The 8,972-nt window shown below is 34.6% G+C and overlaps 1 pseudogene across 1 annotated transcript; it reads right to left on the bottom strand.

Annotated features, from left to right (window-relative positions):
- Positions 1-6,318: 6,318 nt before the first annotated feature.
- Positions 6,319-7,537, bottom strand: LOC306664296 (G2/mitotic-specific cyclin-B2-like; annotated as a pseudogene). The gene has a single exon. The product of its transcript is annotated as a G2/mitotic-specific cyclin-B2-like (transcript).
- Positions 7,538-8,972: the final 1,435 nt, after the last annotated feature.

The raw sequence follows: 8,972 nt of genomic DNA, 5'->3' as shown, positions 1-8,972 counted from the left end.
AGATGACACAGATTAAATTGTATATAATTTGAGAAGGCAAATGGTCTAATTCTTCCCATGCATGAGCTTACTTAATCCTGGGTCCACTCTCTCCTCTGGGGCACTTGTAACTTGTATGTGAACTGAGTATGATGATCACACCCCACTGGACAGAGGACATCCGTTTATAAAAATCCACTCAAGAAAACATAAGGCAGACACAGGGTTTCCCTTCCACAATGTCTTAATCACTTCTGACCACAACATTTAAGATGGAAAGATTCAAACTGTGAAACCTCAAGAACATTCACAAGTTGGAAATCTGCTGAGAGATCCTTTGGCAAAAGGCACAATAGCAGCAAGCAATCTTCAGAGACAGTGAGTTGAATTTGTACTTGGATAACAGTAACAATATATATCCTGTCAACTAGGGATAAAGAAGATACGAGTATAAACTCTGTTTCTTTCCAAGCACTGGATTTTGACTTATTTTGCTATTTTTATTGTGGTATAGAAGGAATTTTGTTTTTACTATTGAATATTCCATATGAAAATGTATTTCTCATAAAAACATAGGCAGATTTTAATAAAAGAATATCTCAATTTGCTTTACTATAGCAATGGTGTAAACTTCTGCATCTTGGACAATATCATGTTTTCATATCTTATGAAAATAATATGTGATTCCTATAATCTCTGATGTTCTATAATCTTAAAAACCTTAAAAATAGGTACTCCACAGTGAAATTTTTCAGTTATTCACCGTGGAGTACCTATTTTAACTTTTATTTACATCATAAATGTCCTGAGGAAATTGCACTGAGAAATGTATTTATATAGTGTACCCTACAATTTCTTGTATTGTTATGCCCAAAGCATTTCATGAACATTTTCTTCTATAATCGGAAAGATTAAAATTGAAAATAACCTGAAAAACTGGTTGAAAATTTTCTTATCTCCTTTTCAAATGGTACACTCTAGTTTAATAGAACTCAAAGAGATATAGAAGGGTTTTTACTTTTGTGTGTTTCATTCTTTTCACTGATACATCTTAGCCTTGAGACGATTTTTCTACTCTTCAATTCAGAAAATAGCATTGCCAGGGTTCTTTATGAAGACAAATTGCCACTGGATCTTGCTAAGCATTAGGCTAAAAATTTTATTTTTTGAGAGCTCATATAGGGTATGTGGCCACAACTGAATTGTAGTTAAGGTTATAAAATACTCTATTTGAAGGTATATAAATACTAATAAATGTAATAAATCATTTGCTACTTTGACTTTTATAGTTTGGCTCTTGAAAAGTAAGTCTTATTTTGAAAAGACGTGGCCTTCCTGCTGCGTGCACATAATTGGCAGTAATGGGAATTAGACAAGCACACTTAGTGCAAGCTCATTCTTGCTTTAAGTTGGTGCTTGTCAAGTGGGGATATAAAATGAGATGTGCCGTTAATGCTTCAGTGCATCACCGACATATGGCAGGCTTTTAGCAAAGTGGCACCCTGGAAAGATATTTGCTTATCCTTCGTACATGGCACTGAGACTCACAGCACCCTTCTCCTAATGCCTATGAGAGGGACTAAGAAAAACAAGAGGTTAATTTATGACCTAATGCAAGTTCTTCATTAATCATAAACGAAGTCTAATATGAATCTTCTTAACTGGTAAGGCTAATTAATACATTATCAGCCTATTGTACACTCTAAAATTTTCTACATAGGATTCCAGTCTCAAAACAAACTCCTACTGCAGACAAATTGGGAAGTAGAAGATGAGAAAGAGAACGTAGCTAAAAATTTTTTGAGATTATCTTAGGAGTTCAACAATGTTTCAGTACTTATTTTGTTTCATCTTTACTAGGCACTTTTGAGACAGGAAGTATTCCCAATTTTTAGATGAGGGAATGAGATGGTTTTGTACTTTGCCAACGATCACAAACTCGTGGATAACAGGTTTGTGAGACCATGGTCTGTGAGACCAAGCTCTTTAAGTACCAGTATTGCTCAGAGTTCAACTCATCCTGACCTTCTCCATCTCCTGACCTTGAGGACTGAAGCTAAAGTTCTATAAATTTTATACTGTGCTTCTCAGGACCTATTAAAAAATATTTTTCCAGTGAAAAATCACATCTTCTGATTAAACAGTTAGTAATTGTCTTTCAGTTTTCTCCAAAAATACAGTGAGGGTTTTGGATCTGGTTTAGGAACTATTCTGTGCAAGTCCTCCTGTTATTCGGATTGATTTCAGTATTTGTAGGATAATTCATACAACTTCCTCAGGATTCATTGTGGCATATTTTATATATAGACAACATAATTTGGTTGTTTTCATTCCTCTGTACTTCTTCATGCCCTACCTCCCTCTCTCCCTCCTGATCCTCTTCTTCTACTCTATTGATCTCCTTTCTATTTTTGTGAGATCCATTTTAAAATTTCTTTTCTTTTTTTTTCCCTCTAACTTCCACAATGAGAGAAAACATGTAGTCTTTTACTTTCTGGGTCTGACTTATCTAACTTAGCATGATGTTCTCCAGTTCCATCATTTACTGGCAAATTTGCCCTAATTTTATTCCTCTTGTGGTTAGTTAAAACTCCATTGTATATATAGATCACATTTTCTTAGTCCATTCATCTGTGGATGTGCACCTGGGCTGGACGCATAACTTGGTTATTGTGCTGCTATAACATTGGAATGCATGTATCACCCCGGTATGCTGATTTTAATTCTTTTAGATAAATACCAAGGAGCGGGAGAACTGAGTCCTATGGTGGGTCTATTCCTAGTCTTCTGAGGAACTTTCACACTGCTTTCAAAAATGGTTGTACCAATTTACAGTCTCACCCAAAATATATAAGCTTACTTTTCCTCATGACCTCACCAGAAATTTTTTTTGATATATATATATATATATCAAAATATATTTCGATATATATATATATTCTGGATATAAACATCCAATCTCCCTGTCAGAAGAGTAGCTGGCAAAGACTTTCTCTCACTTTGTAGACTTTCTTCTCATGTTCTTAATTGTTTCCTTTGCTGTGAAAAGTTTTTGAATTTGACACCACCTTCCTTATTGATTCTTTTATATCTTGACCTTTTGCAGTCTTATTAAGGAAATCGGTGCCTGTGCCAATATGTTGTAGTATTGGTCCTGTTTTCTTCTAGTAGTCACAGTGTCCAATTCCTAGGTCTTTGATCTACTTTCAATTGATTTTTGTGCAGGTAAAAGATAGGGATCTACTTTCATTCTTCTACTTATGACTATCTAGTTTTCTTAGCACTATTTGTTAAAAAGACTATTTTCTTTGACTTATTTTGGGCACCCTTTTCAAGGATCAGGCCACTCTATCTTTGTTTTTCTCTGAGTCTTCTATTTCATAAGTCTAGCATATTTGTTTTTATGCCAGTACCATGCTGTTTTTGTTACTATAGTTTTGTAGTATAGTTGGATATCAGGTATTGTTCAGGATTGCTTGGGCTATTCTGGGTCCTTTTTGCTTCCATATGAATTTTAGGACTGTTTTCCTAATTCTGTGAAGAATGTCACTGATATTTTGATGGGAATTGCACTAAATCTGTGGATTACTTTTGATAATATGGCAATTTTGACACTATTAATCGTTTATAAGAAAACATGTGATGTCTTCTTGTAAGATTTTCCTCAATTTCTTTCTTCAGTCTTCTATGATTTTCACCATAGAGGTCTTTCACATCCTTGGTTAGACTTAGTTGCAGGTATTTTATTTGTTTCAGTCTATCGTGAATGGAATTGATGTCCTGATTTCTTTCTCAGCAGATTCAATATGGGAGTATAGGGAAGCTACTGATAGGTTTAAGTTTTTACTGCTACTGCTACTTTGCTGAATTTGTTTATCATCTTTAAAAGTCTTTTGGTAGAATTTTTCGTCTCCTAAGTATAGGATAAAGTTGCCTACAAACAGAAATGATATGAATTCTTCTTTTCCTATTTGTTACTCTTTAATTTCCTTCTCTTGCCTGATTGCTGTGGCTAGAGTTTAAAGAACTGTGTTGAAGAGTACTGGTGAGAGTAGACATCCTTGTGTTGTTCCTGACTTACAGGAAATTCTTCCAGATTTTCCTCTATTCAGTATGATGTTGGCTTTACGTTTGTTGTACACAGCCTTTATGATGTTGAGGTAAGCTCTTTCTATCCCTAGTTTCTTCAGGGTTTTCAATATGGGTGGGTGCTGAATTTTGTCAAAGGATTTGCTGCATATATTGAGCTGATCATGTGATTTTGTCTTTGATTCTATTTATGTGAAGAATTGCATTTATTGATTTGCACATGCTGGACCAACCTTGAATCCCTGAGATGAAGCCAACTTGGTAATGGTGTACAGTCCTCTTAATGTGTTTTTGAATGTGAATTGCTAACATTTTATTAGGAATTTTCTTTTTTGTCTATGTTCCTCAGGGATGCTTTTCTATAGTTTTCTTTCTTTGATATGCCTTTGTCTGGTTTTGGTATTAGGGCAATACTGGCTTCATAGAATGAATTTAGGAGTGTTCCTTCCTTTTTATTTAAAGGAATAATTTGAGAAGAATTGGCATTAGTTCTTTTTTAAAGGTCTAGTAGAACTCAGCTGAGCTACCATCTGGTACTGGGCTTTTCTTTGTTGGAAGTCTTTTTGTTATTGCTTCAATCTCATTGCTTGATATTGGTTCTGTTTAGGTTTTTTATTTTCTCTTGGTTCAATTTGGGTAGGTTCTAAGTGTCTAGAAATTTGTCAGTATCATTTAGACTTCCCAATTTATTGGAATGCAATTTTTCAAAATGATTGTTTATGATCCTTTGAATTTTAGAAATGTCTGGGATATTATCTCTTTGTCCATCTTTAATTCTGCTGATTGGAGTCTTCTTTTTCCTTCTTTTGGTTAGTTTGGCTAAGGGTTTATAAATTTTTTAAAGAATCAACTTTTTGTTACAATAATTCTTTGGGTTAATTTTATTCTCTATTTAATTAACTTGACCTCTAATCTTAATTATTTACTATCTTTTACTGTTATTGACATTAGTTTTTGCCTGCTTTTCTATGACATTGAGATGCATCATTAGATTACTTATTTGGAATCTTTCTGTTTTTTTTGTTTTAAAGTTGGCAATGATTGGTTTTAACTTTCCTCTTAGGATTGCTTTCATAAACTGTGGCACATATACATACTGGAATATTACTCAGCCCTAGAGAATGAAATTATGGCATTTGCAGATAAATGGATGGAGTTGGAGAATATCATGCTAAGTGAAATAAGCCAATTCCAAAAAAACCAAAGGCCAAATGTTTTCTCTGATATGTGGTTGTTGATCCATAATGGGGGAGGGGATGATGTAGGAATTTTGCATTGGACAGAGGGGAAGGACGGGGAGGAAAGGAGGCAGGGGAGTGGGAAAGATTGTGAAATGAGGTTGACATCATTAACCTAGGTACTTGGATGATTGCATGAATGGTATTGCCTCTACACCATGTATAACCAGAGAAATGAATAGTTGGGCTCTATTCATGTATAATGAATCAAAATGCATTCTGCTGTCATGTATAACTAAATAGAACAAATATAATTAAAAATTTTTTAAAAATTGCTTTCATAGGGTCTCAGAAATTGTATTCTATTGTATCATTATTCTCATTTGATTCTAGGAATTTAAAAATTTCTCCTCTCATTTCTTCTATTATGAATTCCTTATTGAAAATAGTATTATTTAATTACCATGTCTTTATGTAGTTTCTTTAATATTTCTTGGTTTTATTTCTAATATTATTCTATTATGATATGATAACATGCAAGAGATTGTATTAAATTTAAATGTAATTGTATTAAATTTTTGAGTTTGTTGAGACTTGCTTTATGACCTAAGACATAGCTTATTTTGGAGAAGATTCCATGAGCTGCTGAGAAGAAAGTGAATTCAATGGTTGTTGGATGAAATGTCCTTTAGTGTCTGCTATGTATACTTAATTTGTAGTATTATAATAATATTTATGGTATTAAAATTGTCTTTATTGATGTTTTTGTCACAACGACCCATCATTTGATGAGAGGAGTGTTTTGAAATCATCCAGTATTATAGTATTGGGTTTTATCTGAAACTTCAGGAGTGTTTGCTTTATGCAATTAGGTGCATCAATGTTTGGTTCATAAATATTTACTATCATTTTATATATATATGTGTGTGTGTGTGTGTGTGTGTGTGTGTGTGTGTATTTTTTCCTTAAGAAAAATCAATAGCTTTATTTTTCCTCACTATACATTTAGAAAATTAGTCTGAGAAGAGGTTTCTTGAAATAGACTAGAAAATTATGTATAAAATCAAGATTTTCACACAGTAAGAAAAAGTGCATGGGTGAAGCTGAGGCAGCCTAGGACCTCCCCAATCAGAGGGGAGGCAAGGTCTTTGATGAGTTGGAGTTCAGCTAAGGGATCATTCTGATCTTCAGGAGTTTGCTGCAGGCGTATTTATTCTTGATGGTGATGAATTTAGTTAATTTCTAATTTACTTTCACCACATTTTTGGTCATGTACTGCATACTTCCAATACTTCATTTTCTGGGTATCCTGTGTAATACTGCTACTTCAAGTTCCATTTTCCTTGACCTATAACCTTCTGAGACAACCAGGAAGCAGCTGCTCTACCTTAGAAGGGTGGCAATGCACCATGTCATAGTTGATGAGCGTCAGCTCCATCAAATGTTTGACTAATGTGTGCTGCTCAACATCAACTTCCCTAGCTTTTGATGCTTGCTTTAAGAAGTGTAGGTCAAGGGTTGACCCAGCTCAAACTTCAGGTCTTTCAAAATTAGAGTTTCCATTTTGAAAATTTGAGAACTGGTATAAGCATTGTCTGTGATATAAATGAAGTCTTCTATATTTGGAGAAAACATCTCATACTTGGAAGCCAAGAGCAGAGCTGTAATCCCAATCAACTGAAATTTCTTACAGAAGACTGGCCGAATCTGTAAAAATTGATCCATGACAGCAAGGACCATGTACAGAGTTTCCTACCAAAGCCTAAACTTGAGTGGACATGAACCAGCCAGTCCACCAGGGTGGCATGAATACGTCCATTTTTATCTCTTCCATCTAGGAAATGTGGGTTTATGGATTGCAAAACCTCAAGCTGCTTAGATACTGGTAGATATCCTTAACATAGTCACTGCAGAGCTGAGGGTTCTCCCAATCCTCATTATCAATGTCCTAGATTTTGCAGAGCAAAGCATCAGTAAAAACTTGGCAGAGGTTCTCTTCCTTCATGGAGACATCCTCCGGTGTGGGAGAAGGACCCTTTGGAGCCCACATTTCCATCTGTACTGGGTTAATAGAAGTGGTAGGTTTCAGTTGTTGACATGTGTTTCTTGGGTGGGCTGAACTGACACTTTGGTATTTTGTGTGTTCTTCACTACTTATGCTGCTCTCTTATGGTTGTACAATTCTTATTTCCAATTTCTTCTAAAATCCCACACTTGACAGGTATATGACTTGTAGCTTTAGAATTAACTGCTGTGTCAATATTCTCCAAATCAGTGGACAATGTCAGGTGTCAGAGCAGCGCCATGAGGAAAAAGAAAGACAAGTGTGCCAGCCCAGCCCAGGAGGGACACTGACTGGAGCAGAATGGAGCTAGTGTCTCTGGTGTAGTTGGGCCTGCTCTCTAGGCCTGCGCCACTGGAATCTTCTGCTTGGTCTCCTTGTTCTAGAACTTCTCATTATATATTCTTGTTGGAGAGTTCTCTCTACCTGTATTTAGTGAAATTGCTTTCTCCTCTGATTGTTTGCTTGAACTCTGCTTTGTTCTTTTTTAATATGAATATTCCTGTTTGTTTCAAGAACTAGTTGCAAGGAATGTTTTTTTTCCACCCTTTTATTTTCAAACTGTGGATGTCTTTGCTTATGATTCTCTTGAGAACAACTATAGTTAGATAGGTCTTAAAATCCATCTGCCAGTCTATATACTTCAACTGGAGACTTGAGACCATTTACCATCAAAGATATTGTGGAGCAATGTTTATTATTTCCTTCCATTTTGATTTGTTTCATATATTTAATTAGCTCCTAATTTTTATTTCCTTGATTGCTCTTCTAGTGAACTTCATTCATTTGGTCATTCTGTGGTTTGTTTTAAGGTTGTTCTGTGTATAGCATTTTTTCAAGCATTTTCTGTGGTGTTGTCTTAGTGGTTATGATTTTTTTTTCATTTATCCTTATATTGAAAATATTTTCTTTTTCTTCAATTCTGAATAATAGCTTTGCTGGATATAACTATCTTGGTTGGCAATTGTTCTCTTTCATAGCTTGGGTTATCTAATTCCAGGCCCTCCTGGATTTTAGAGTCTGAGCTGAGTGATCAGAAGTGAGCCTTATTTGTTTTCCTCTAAATATGACCTGATTTTCTCTTGTGGCTTTTAATATTCTATCCTCATTCTCCATGTTAGGTATTTTGATTATAATATATCTTATAGAGGTTATTTTCTGCTCTTGTCTATTTGGTGTTCTATATGCCTCTTTATGTGGCTATCCTCATTCTTAAAGTTTGGAAAATTTTCTGCTCTTATTTCATTGAAAAAGTTCTTAATGTGATTAGCCTGCATTTCCATGCCTTCTTCAATTCCAATGACTTATGTTTGGTTTCTTAATGTCACTGAGTTCTTATATATTTTTATCATGGTCCTATTTTTTTCTTTATTGTTTGAAAAGAGTTACTTTTCGTAGAGTTAAAGGTCATTTACCCTGTCTTCAGAGTCTGAAGATCTGTTTTTCTACATAAACTAATCTGCTGTCATGTTTTCAAGTAAAATTTTTATTTAATTTATTGTGTCTTTCATTTCCAGGAGTTCTAACTGACTTCTTTTCAGAATCTCTATGTCTTATTGAAATTATCTTTCATCTCTGGTGGTTACTCTCTTACTTCTTTCCTTAGCTCTTGCTTTTGCTCAGCAACCATTTTAAAAATCAATATTTTTTTGTGATCTCTCTCT

The sequence above is a fragment of the Sciurus vulgaris genome, assembly GCF_902686455.1.
Source record: "Sciurus vulgaris genome assembly, chromosome: 6".
NCBI lineage: Eukaryota > Metazoa > Chordata > Mammalia > Rodentia > Sciuridae > Sciurus > Sciurus vulgaris.
The sequence above is the reverse complement of the archived record's forward strand: the minus strand, read 5'-3'. Positions and strand labels throughout refer to the sequence as shown.